At 37.6% G+C, this 12,547-nt stretch overlaps 1 protein-coding gene across 3 annotated transcripts in view; it reads right to left on the bottom strand.

Annotated features, from left to right (window-relative positions):
* SLC38A11 (solute carrier family 38 member 11) overlaps positions 1-12,547 on the bottom strand; it is a 59,855-nt gene that overhangs the window by 20,603 nt on the left and 26,705 nt on the right. The gene's annotated exons all lie outside the window — the stretch shown is intronic.

Here is a 12,547-nt window from a genome sequence, read left to right as displayed (position 1 = left end):
AACTTGCCAAGCTTCCACAAATAATGAGTGAAGAAGTTGAGATTTATCTTCTTGGTTTATTCACTCCCGTATTTTTTCCAGGCGGAACCATCTGACAGTGGCCTCGAATTCCCACCTGTAGATGTATTTTTCTAGGGAATTTTGGAAATATATGCACTTTAAACAGCTTGAAACAGGCTACATCCTAGTGGAATTAAAATATTTGATATTGGCAGTGATAGATCTACCTGGCTACCACATCCTGAATAATGATGAACAGCAGAGGCTCTAAGGTCAGTTAGCCTAAATTGTTCTTCTGGCCTCCTTCCACTTATTAGCTGTGTGATTTTAGGCAAGTTACAGGACCTCTCTGTGCTTCAATTTCAACATTTATAAATTGAAGATAATTGTAGTATTTAACTCATTAAGTGACTGTGTAGATTAAATGAGATAAAATATGTAAAACTTCTGGAAGAGAGTTTATCACATAGCACATGTTCAATAAACAGTCATTAGTATTAATGTTATTATCCAGCATTATTAATATAGGCAGCAAAAAGTCTAAAAGTATGGCCAACTTCCCTGGGAAGGGAAGGCTTGAGTGAGACTCAAAACAATGCATGAAGAATGGAAGAGGGATATTCCTAGGAAGCATGAAAAGGCACTGGGTGTTTTCAATAAAAAACACAAATTCTAAAGATGAAGACCCATCTATTTTATAAGTTTGTTTATTGATTCTCTATGTAAAGAAGATACATACAGAAATATCTTGTTTGTTGTCCACACTTTGTGGGATTTATGCATTATATCATCTTTTTTCCCATATATGAAACGAGCAGTTATAGACAAAAAGAAACTTCACAGAAAGGCTGGCTTGCAAGGGAGGCCATGGATTGTTATAAGACTTGCTCCAATTCCCAGTTTTGGGAGTGGGAACTACTGCCACCTGCTGCCTCCACTACTCTAAATGCAGTTGACATTAAAAGCAGCATACCTGTTAACTTCCAATGTTAATATGAAAAAATACATATTTTGTACATGATCCTTAGGAAATGATTTCGATCAGGCAGCACTAACACTTGCAGAAACTTGAGGATTCTCTAACTTTGCAATATGTTTTAAATGGTATGCTTTCCCTCTTACGGTTTTTGCACTTGGAAAATATTCACCCTTACTCCCCAACCCCAGTACAGATTGTGGTGGTGTCCTACTTTTTAAATCTTATATTAGTAATAAAATGTAGAAGTTTCATTTTCATTTTTTCTCTTCCATTTAAATTTTTTCCCTGGGTCCATATGGTTCCTTGGGTATATTCCTGGAGTGTGAAACAATACCTAGAGATAATTTTGGATTTTCTCTGTTCATCATAATGATGATGATTTTATAAGATGGAAAGTGCCAAAAAAGATGTTACAGATAAGAAAATGCATATGTCTAAATCTAGGGAAAGAGAAGGAAAGAGATATTGAGTATGGCTTTCCAATCATTTATAAAATAGCCTAGGATTGAGTTCCAGATACAATCGGTTGTACAGGAAAAAAAAAAAAGAGAGAGAGAAGAAAGTTCTTGGGTATATTTTATGAGATTGCTGAAACTTTGATACTCAACCTGGATGAAAACATTAAGTTATAGACCTTTTTACTTTAAATGCTGAAATATGAAATAAAATGTTTTGAAATGCCATCAAGCAATTTATAAGATAAGGAATTATGACTATGAATATTTTTTCAATAAATGCAAGGGGAGTTTAATAACAAAATATTAATATAATCAATATTTATTAATAGCTGTTATATTAATAGATATTGGTGTAATTTACCACATTAACAGATTAATGAAGGAAAGAAGCTTATGACCATTTCAAAATATATAGAAAAGCATACAACTCAGTATTTATTTTGAAAAACATGCTGAGCAAACTAATAATAAAATAGAACTTCCTTTACTGGATAAGGAATGTCCACCAAATCCTATAGCAAATGACATATTTAAAAGTGAAAAGTTAGAAATATTCTACTTAAGGGATGAAACCAGATAGGATGTTCAACATCACTGCATCCAGAATATATTATTGATATTCCTAGCTAATTCAATAAAATAAGTGATGTGTAATCATTGAAAAGATTGTATAAATTATTTGTATACAATATAATTATGCATATGGAAAATTTATGCATATGGAAAATAAGAGTATTCAGCAAGGTTACTGGATACAAATTCAATACACACAAAACATCAAGTGGGTTGATGTACACAAACAACCACCAATTAAAATGTTTTTTTAAGTGGCAGTGACAACAAAAACACTAAATACTTTAAAAGATGTGCATGATTTTAATGTCATCTTAAACTTTTATTGAAAGACACAAATAAGTGGAGAAATGTACAATATCCACACCCACAAATGGGAAGACTCAATATCATATAAACATCAATTTACCCCAAATTAATTTTTTAATTCAAATAATAAAATACAGAAAAAAACAAATCAAAGAATAAAATACAATCTTGAGGCTGGGCATGGTGGTTCACGCCTGAAATCCCTGCACTTTGGGAGGCCAAGGCAGAAGGATTGCTTTGAGTTTAAGACTGGCCTGGGCAACAAAGGGAGACCCATGCTCTACAAAAAATAAAAACATTAGCCAGGCATGATGGTGTGTGCCTATACACCCAACTACTTGAGAAGCTGTGATGGAAGAATCACTTGAGCTTGGAAGGTTGAGGCTGCAGTGAGCCATGATCACCCCATTGTACTCTAGCTTGGTCAACAGAGTAAGACCCTGCCTCAAAATGAATAAAATAAAATAAATAAAATATTGAAGGAGGAAAAGAAATTTAAAACTCAAAAAACCCCATAATATTAAAAATTATAATAAAATTAAAGATAAACAATAAAATCAATGGAAGGTAAATATAAAACATCCATATGATAAAATTATTTATATACACATTTAAAAATATAAAGGTAAGCTAAAAGCTGGAAGATGACATTGGTCATGCATACCCAGTTGTCCCTTGGTACGTGGGAGGGATTGGTTCCAGGACCCTCTGTTGGATATCAAAAGCCATGGATGTTCAAGTCTCTGATATAAAGTGGTTTAATACTTGCATATAACTTAAGCACATCCTTCTATATAATTTAAATTGTCTCTAGATTGCTTACAATACCTAATACAATGTAAATTCTATGTAAATAGTTATACTGTACTTTAAAATTTGTATCGTTATTGTCATATTGTTATTTTTAATTTTTTTCCAATATTTTTGTCCACAGTTAGTTGTGTCTGCACATGCAGAAACTGTGAATATAGAGGGCCATGATCAAGAAATAGTACACAGTATATAGACAGTTCTCCCCCCTTATCTATAGGGTATATGTTTCAAGATATAACCTTGCAAAGTATCCTATTTACAGCCTAGTGTACGCCCCCTGCCCAAATGAAATAACTTCCCTAGGCCAGGCGCGGTGGCTCACGTCCGTAATCCCAGCACTTTGGGGGACCGAGGGAGGTGGGTCACAAGGTCAGGAGTTCGAGATCAGCCTGACTAACATGGTGAAACCCCATCTCTACTAAAAATACAAAAATTAGCCGGGCATGGTGGCGTGCGCCTGTAATCCCAGCTACTCAGGAGACCGAGGCAGGAGAATCGCTTGAACCTGGAGGGTGGAGGTTGCAGTGAGCAGAGATTGTGCCCCACTGCACTCCACTCCAGCCTGGGCGACAGAGCGAGACTCCGTCTCAAAAAAAAAAAAAAAAAAAAAAAAAAGAAAAGAAAGAAAGAAAGAAAGAAACTTCCCTGAGGCAGAAAATATATTTTAAATAAAATGTTTGAATTTTAACTTAAACCCCCATGCAAATTAATAATCAAAAGTTAAACTTGGACACCCAATTAAACATGTGTAGATGGGCCACGTAAGTTTATCTTTTCTCTTTTCTGAGACCCCACTAAAATGCTACTAAAGAAATTTAAAAGAGGAATAAATTCATGAGGGAGAGGATAGTGGGAGAAGAGATATCCGAGGAGAAGACACCCTGTGAAAAGGAAACTGGATACTTCTGTGGTGACTATTGAGAGTAGAAGATGTTGCAACCATGTAGAGGGAGGTCATGATGAGAAAGAGGTGATTCACTCTGCAAAACCCCTGTGTGTGCAGGACTCAGAAATACCAGAAACCTACCGAGAATGCTTCAACAAAAGGAGAAAGGAAACAAAATGGAAGATCTGGGATCATGGATAGAGGGTATACAACATAAAAACGAGGTAAAAGGAAGTCCTAGGAGGATTGTGGGGGAGCAAAGTGAGAAAGTAATCTGTCTAGAATGGAGGGCAGAACAGAAGGCTCTGGGATGGATGTGTTCAGGAAAAATAATAAAATTATGGATTATATGTTTGAGCATCTGGAAAAGAAGTAACAAAAATGATCAAATTCAAAAGCTAAACTGGACATCCAGATAAACACAAAACTAAAATCAAGTGGTAATTGTAGAGAAAAAAAAGAGAAAAGTGTACAAGAAGAGAAACATAAACTTTATTTTAAAAGTTGTGGTATTCTCCATGTATTTAAGAAGAGGAAAGATAGCTTGAGAGAGCTAAGTCTTCATCTACTGTAAGAGAAGATAACAGTGAGACACCAAAAAAGGCACTTAGAATCATATTACTTAGAAATAGAGATGTGAATGCCAAGAGATAAGGCTTAAAGGGTTGAAATAAAAAAGGTTTTGGTAGGAGGCTACTCTATTTCATTAAAAGCCATTTGTAATCTTTGATTTTATAAAATCAAGTTAATAAATTTTATTTTATTTTACTTTATTTTATTTGTGAGACAGGGTCTCACAGTAACCCCAGGCAGTGGTGTGATCATAGCTCACTGCAGCCTCAAACTCCTGGCCTCAAGAGGTCCTCCAGCCTCTGCCTCCCAAGTAAGCTGGACTATAGGTACATGCCACCACACTTGGCTATATTTTTAATTTTTTTTTTTTTTTTTGTAGAGGTGGGGGTCTTGCTATGTTGTCTAGGCTGGTCTTGAACCACTGGTCTAAGGGATCCTCCTGCTTTGGCCTCCCACAATGCTGAGATTACAGGTGTGATCCACCTCACCTGGCCTGTGAATGTATTCTTTTGAGAAAAATAAATACATTGAATAAATGCACATAAAAGTAACATTGAAAAGAAGCAGTATTCCTTACAATACCTTAGAAAGCTTTAAAAAGATCTAGGCAAATAATGTTGGTTACTGTAAAATTTAGATCATTTTAACAGCAATGATTCAAGTGTTTCAAAATATTTTAGTACTAACAAAAATAGGGACTGGCTTATAGCAGTTTATAGCCTTAGAACAGCAAACACTTTTAAAATTAATTGCTTCCCTTACCCTGGAAAATCTAAACAAATGCTTCATTATATATTTTTAATAAACCATTTGTGTTTATAGGGGGTTGTGGTTGGAGATGGAGAGCTTTGGGGAGTTAAATTCATTTTGCAATATTGTCTCAGTTTGGATTCTTGCATTCTGAAATTTTATCCTGGTTTGAAAGACAAACTCTTATTTTTATAACAGGTGAATAACAATAAGGCAATGTAGTAGAAAGCAAGTCCTATCAAAGGGAGCTCCAGTCTCTATAGACTGATAAAAAGGAGCTTCAGAACTTAAACGTCTGGATCAGGAGAATCAAAAAACATCACGCCTCTCTATGATACCTGCCCAAACTCTTTCAGCTAAACAGAGGCACTTTCAAATATACAATTCCGGCAGAGCCTGCATTTTTGTTGTAAGAGCCTCATGTATTAGCCTTTTCAGTCAGACACATCCGGGAGTTAAGTGCTTTGGATGACACAAAACAAAGGCTCCATGTTGCCTGTCACACCACAAGCTATTAATGACAAGCAGATCTGACCACTTCCCCCAGCTGCTGCATCCACTGAAAGCTCTGTCACTTCCTCACTCTCAGCTCACTTGTATTCTGATTCTGTTCTATAGACAAAACCATGGTTTACATTAATATATAAGCTGCTCAGGAAAATGCTTCTTAGGAATCACTCTGAACATTAAAACTGATTCATTTAAAAACACACACACACACAAATGGGAAAAGCAGTCTACACTTGCAGATTGGGAGAATCAATATCATTAAAATGACTATACTACCCAAAGCAATCTACAGATTCAACGCTATTCCTATCCAACATCATTTTTTAAATTTAGAAAAAAACTATTCTGAAATTCATATGGAATGAGAAAAGCCCCATTAACTAAAACAACCCTGAGTAAAAAGAGCAAAGCCAGAGGCATCACATTATCTGACTTCAAACTATATTATGAGGCTACAGTAACCAAAGAAGCATCGTACTAGTACACAAACAGACACATAGACCAATGGAACAGAATAGAGAATCCAGAAATAAAGCCACACACCTACAACCATCTGGTCTTTGACAAAGTCGACAAAAATAAGCAATGGGGAGAGGATTCCCTAGCCAATAAGTGGTGCTGAGATAACTGGCTAACCATATGCAGAAGAATGAAACTGGACCCCTACCTTTTTCCATACACAAAAACTAACTTGAGATGGATTCGAGATTTAAATGTAAGACCTCAAACTATAAAAATCCTAGAGAAAACCTAGGAAATACCCTTCCCGACATTGGCCTTGGTGAAGAATTTATGGCTAAGGCCTCAAAAGCAATCACAACAAAAACAAAGACTAACAAGTGGGACCTAATTAAACTAAAAAGCTTCTGCACAGCAAAAGAAACTATCAACAGAATAAACAGACAACCTACAGAATGGGAGAAGATATTTATAAACTCTGTATATGACAAAGTTCCAATATCCAGAATCTGTAAGGAACTTAATTCAACAAGCAAAAACCAAATAACTCCATTAAAAGGTGGGCAAAGGATATGAACAGACATTTCCCAAAAGAAGACATACAAACAGCCAATGAACATATGAAGAAATGCTCAACATCACTAATTATCAGAGAAATGCAAATCAAAACCACAATGAGATACCATCTCACACTAGTCAAAATAGCGATAATTAAAAAGTAAAAACAAACAAACAAAAAACAGATGCTTCCAGCCTGGGCAACGTAACTGGGACCCCATCTCTACAAAAATAAAAAAAATTAGCCACGTGTGGTGGCACACACCTGTAGTCCCAGTTACTTAAGAGGCTGAGGTAGGAGGATTCCTTGAGCCTAGAAGGTCAAAGTTGCAGTGAGCCTTGATTGCACCACTGCACTCCAGCCTGGGTGACAGAGCAAGACCCTGTCTTGAAAAATAATAAAAAAAAAAATGTTAGTGGGGCTGTGGAGAAAAGGGAACACTTATACACTGTTGGTGGGAATGTGAATTAGTTCAGCCACTGTGGAAAGCAGTTTGGAGATATTTCAAATAAATTAAAACAGAACTACCATTCAACCAAGGAGTCCCATTACTGGGTACACACCCAGAGGAAAATAAATCACTCTACAAAAAAGTCACCTGCACTTGTATGTTCACCGCAGCAGTACTCACAATAGCCAAAACGTAAAATCAACCTAGGTGCCCATCAACAGTGGATTGCGTAAAGAAAATATGGTACATATACACCATGGAATCCAATGCAGCCATAAAAAAGAATGAAATCATGTCCTTTGCAGCTACATGGATGCAGCTTGGAGGCCATTATCCTAAGCAAATTAACACAGGAACAGAAAAGCAAATGCCACATGTTCTCAGTTATAAGTAGGAGCTAAACGTTGGGTACATGTGGATATAAAGGTGGGAACAACAGACACTGGAACTGGGAATACAGACTAGTAAAGAAGGGAAAGAAGGAGGGGGCAAAAGTTGAAAAAATACCTATTGGGTTCTGTGCTCACTACCATAGCAATGACGGGATCATTTGTACACGTGACTGGATCACTTGTACTCTAAACCTCAGTGTCATCCAATAAACCCATGTAACAAACCTGCACATGTACCCCCTGAATATAAAATACAAGTTGAAATTGTTTAAAAAGTATATATTCTAATTAGTTCCTGTACATCCTGTAAGAAAACCTTGATGCAAATCATTTCTAATTAAAAAAGACAATGGATCAAATTTTCATTAAACCAAAATAAACTCTTCAAAAATAAATTTATTAAAAAGCTGATTTCTAGTTAAAATTTACATAACTTTATGCTAATTTTTTGCTGAAATATAAATTTTATTTATTATTTATTTATTTTGAGACGGAGTCTCGCTCTGTCGCCCAGGCTGGAGTGCAGTGGCGCAATCTCGGCTCACTGGAAGCTCCGCCTCCCGGGTTCACGCCATTCTCCTGCCTCAGCCTCCCAAGTAGCTGGGACTATAGGCGCCCGCCACCGCGCCTGGCTAATTTTTTGTATCCGCGCCCAGCTAAATTTTTGTATTTTTAGTAGAGACAGGGTTTCACCGTGGTCTCGATCTCCTGACCTCGTGATCCACCCGCCTCAGCCTCCCAAAGTGCTGGGATTACAGGCGTGATCCACCGTGCCCGGCCTGAAATATAAATTTTAAAAATATGAATCATATAAAAAGCTAGCCCAGCTTGGCACCATAGACATCACAAATACTTCATTTTTGCCATTTGGGACACCAGTCTCTTTTAATTCTTATTCTGTCACCTTCTGGGCGGTCTCTAATTCCTCTGTTAATGCTTTAAAATTGGTGTTAACTGTGTTTACTTCTGTGGGTTTGGATTAAAAGGGCAGAGTATAGGTGGGAGGGGGCAGGATTTCACTTTTTTAATATGATGAAAACTTGTGAGAATTATGGGTGTCGCTTTGGTTCTTTGTTGTGCTTTTTCACAAAACAATTAAAATATCATGTGAATTTAAACTAAAAATAAATGTAACTTCAGATGTGATGTCCAGATAATTCTTTGTCATTGGGGTTCTACTTGGATTGTGCCTCTCTTCACTTTATATGCAGTCCCTGTACAGTTTTGTCCACATCACCGTCTCCAAAATCCAGACTTGCATTTCCAAAACATTGGGTGACTTCTACTCCTCTTCCCACAAGGATCCCACAAAATGAGGATATATTTAAAATATACTATATATTTTTTCCAGATCATCTTCCCTTCCTGTCCTGGCAAATAACATAAAAGAAGGTAGACCCTGTATGTCTCCCTAGCAGCATATTCCTAATTCTATTAAATAGTCCACTGAGGTTATCTTTCATGTGACCTTTGCCCCACCCCACATTCTAATAAGCTGTAAGAGGTCTTCAGAAAAGGAGTGTGATATATTGGTCTTAATAGCCCCAGTACCTAGAAGAGTGACTTACCCAGTAAACATTTAATAAGTGTTAGTTTTCTGGCAGACTCTTCTATTTTATTCCTTTGGCAGTGAGTTCTGGGCCATCTACCCATATAGTTCTCCAAGCTGGAAACTTTGGTATCACCCTAGGTAAGTCCTGTGCCCTTAGTGCCTTCATTCAATCAGTCACTAAGTTCTCCTGGTTTTACCAGCATAAAATTACTTGAGCTTCCCCTCCTCTTCATTACCAGTCTTATCCTTATATCATTTCCATTGGCAAATGGAATCCTTTGGCTGGATGCTTGGCTTGCTATAGATAGCCTCCTTCCAGGTCTTTATATTCCCATCTGTCCTTGCCTCCACTGGAAGAGAAGTCCAATTAAAATTGAGACTCGATCTAGTTACTCACCTGTTTAAGAACTTTCAATATCCCATCAACTAAAGAACAAATCCAAGTGTCTCACCACCACATGTAAAGCTTTCCTTCATCTTTGTCTCTGCCAAACTCTCTAGGCTCATTTCCTTTTATACACTGGCATAGCTTTCAGCTCAGAATCACCAAAACCCTAGTTACTTTCTAAATACAGAAGCTATATAGCTTGTGGTGATAGGGAAGTCAGGATCAGTGGGTGCTATGGTTTGAATGTTTGCATCCCCTCTAAAATTAAGGTTGAAACTTAATCCCTAGTGAAACAATACTAAGAGTTGGGGCCTCAAAGGATTATAAATCATGCTGCTATAAAGACACATGCACACGTATGTTTATTGCGGCACTATTCACAATAGCAAAGACTTGGAACCAACCCAAATGTCCATCAATGATAGACTGGATTAAGAAAATGAGGCACATATACACCATGAAATACTATGCAGCCATAAAAAAGGATGAGTTCTTGTCCTTTGTAGGGACATGGATGAAGCTGGAAACCATCATTCTGAGCAAACTATCGCAAGGACAGAAAACCAAACACTGCATGTTCTCACTCATAGGTGGGAATTGAACAATAAGAACACTTGGACACAGGGTGGTGAACACCACACACCAGGGCCTGTTGTGGGGTAGGGGGAAGGGGGAGGGATAGCATTAGGAGATACACCTAATGTAAATGACAAGTTAATGGGTGCAGCACACCAACATGGCACATGTATACGTATGTAACAAACCTGCATGTTGTGCACATGTACCCTAGAACTTAAAGTATAATAATTTAAAAAAGAGGTGGGGCCTTTAGGAGGTAATTAGGCCATTAGGGCAGAGCCCTCATAGATGAGATTAGCACCTTTATAAAAGTGCTTGAGGAAGTGAGTTCAGCCTCTTTTTGTTCTTCCATCCCTTCCTCCTTGTGAGGATGCAGGATTTGTCCCCTCCAGAGGAAGCAGGTTTCAAGGTGTCATCTTGGGAGCAGAGAGAGCAGCCCTCACCAGACACTTCCAAATGCTAGTGCCTTGATCTTGGACTTCCCAGCCTCCAGAACTGTGACAAACAAATTTCTGTTCTTTATAAATTACCCAGTCTGTGGTATTTTGTTACTGTAGCATAGAAAGACTGAGTAAGAACAGAACCACTTTCAGCAGTTTTTCAAAAGAGATAATATGGAGATATGACACTCGTTAAAACTATGATAAAATGCATTTGAGAAGCAATGTAAAAAAATGGTTTTGGAGAAAATTATCAAAGGAGGGCCTTTATTTTTATATGGTAGCTCCCCCAGCGAATGGCAAAGTATCCCTCTTCTCCAAGTTCTTCCTAATGTTAGAACTTCAAACTTCGTCTGCTGTTATATGTATCCCATCTCTGGGTCACACACATTTCTGCCAACAGTATCTTCTAACCTGTCCCTACCAACTTCCCATCCCCCATGTCTCTTTTTGACTCAACTTATGCTTGTTTATTTTTTTTTTTTTTTGAGACGGAGTCTTGCTCTGTCACCCAGGCTGGAGTGCAGTGGCGCAATCTCGGCTCACTGCAAGCTCCGCCTCCCAGGTTCACGCCATTCTCCTGCCTCAGCCTCTCCGAGTAGCTGGGACTACAGGCGCCCGCCACCACGCCCAGCTAATTTTTTTGTATTTTTAGTAGAGACGGGGTTTCACCGTGGTCTCGATCTCCTGACCTCGTGATCCACCCGCCTCAGCCTCCCAAAGTGCTGGGATTACAGGCGTGAGCCACCGCGCCCGGCTGCTTGTTTATTTTTTAAAGCAAAAGCCATGTATTTTCTTATCCTGAAATACTACCTGCCTGCACAAGTTGGGCTAAGGACCCTTCTTCTGTTGCCATAGCACTTACTCATAATTCTATTACTTATTATATTGAGATTGTCTTTCATAAGTTTGTTCCACAAACTATAGGGATCTGAGGTCCAGGACTGTGCTTTCTTCATCTGATAGTCCCAGTACCTGGAAGAGTGACTGGCACCAGTTAGACATTTAATAAAATGTTATTGGTTCAAAGAACAGGTTCATCCATTTATGGATAGATTCCATTTATAAAATAACTAATGGTGGGTGAAATAAGTACTTAATATTGAGCAGCCTAGGCTGTTCCACTAGCTCCACTAACACAGGGACTGGACTAATCCTCCCTGAGCATATGTTACCTTGCAAATATCTTTCCTATTTTTATGTAGACTCAGATAAAGCAATAGTTCTATGCATTCTTTCATGTAGGCAATCTTCCTGGTAAAACATACCACTAGCTCTAACAGTGAGTGCTGCAGAGCCTGGAGTCAATTGGTATTTTAGCAAATTAGTTAGCAAATTTTACCAGCATGAAAGTAGCCTTAGGCAAATTTTCTTTGACAGTGTTTGTATGAAATTTTTATTTGTCTCAAGATAACGTTTTATTGTCTCATTACTTCAAAATTTTGGTCAGTTAATCCACAAGTTGAATGGACTAAAACCAGAAGGCACATAGACTCATTCATGCATCCAGTTAATGATTCAGCAATTCTTTGCTGAATTCTAATTCTTTGTTAGACACTTTGCTGAGTAATGGGTATATAGTGTGAACAAAGCAAATGTAATCTCTCTTCTCACAGTGCTTACAATATAGTGAGAGACAGAAAATACACATAGAAGAAAACACACAGAAGATAACTAAAGATAATTTAACAAATACATTATTATTTTATTTCTATGTGTAGATCCCTTCTCACTTCCTATGGTGAGACCAATAGGAAATTTAACCAACCAGAATATTCATGTTCTGAACCTACTCCTATTTACCACACTCTCAGATAATCATCTCATCTTTGAAAAAATATAGGTTATCAGGCATGAATACTCAAATTCTCTTCAC

Source organism: Symphalangus syndactylus, chromosome 9, assembly GCF_028878055.3.
Source record: "Symphalangus syndactylus isolate Jambi chromosome 9, NHGRI_mSymSyn1-v2.1_pri, whole genome shotgun sequence".
Taxonomy (NCBI): Eukaryota; Metazoa; Chordata; class Mammalia; order Primates; family Hylobatidae; genus Symphalangus; species Symphalangus syndactylus.
The sequence above is the reverse complement of the archived record's forward strand: the minus strand, read 5'-3'. Positions and strand labels throughout refer to the sequence as shown.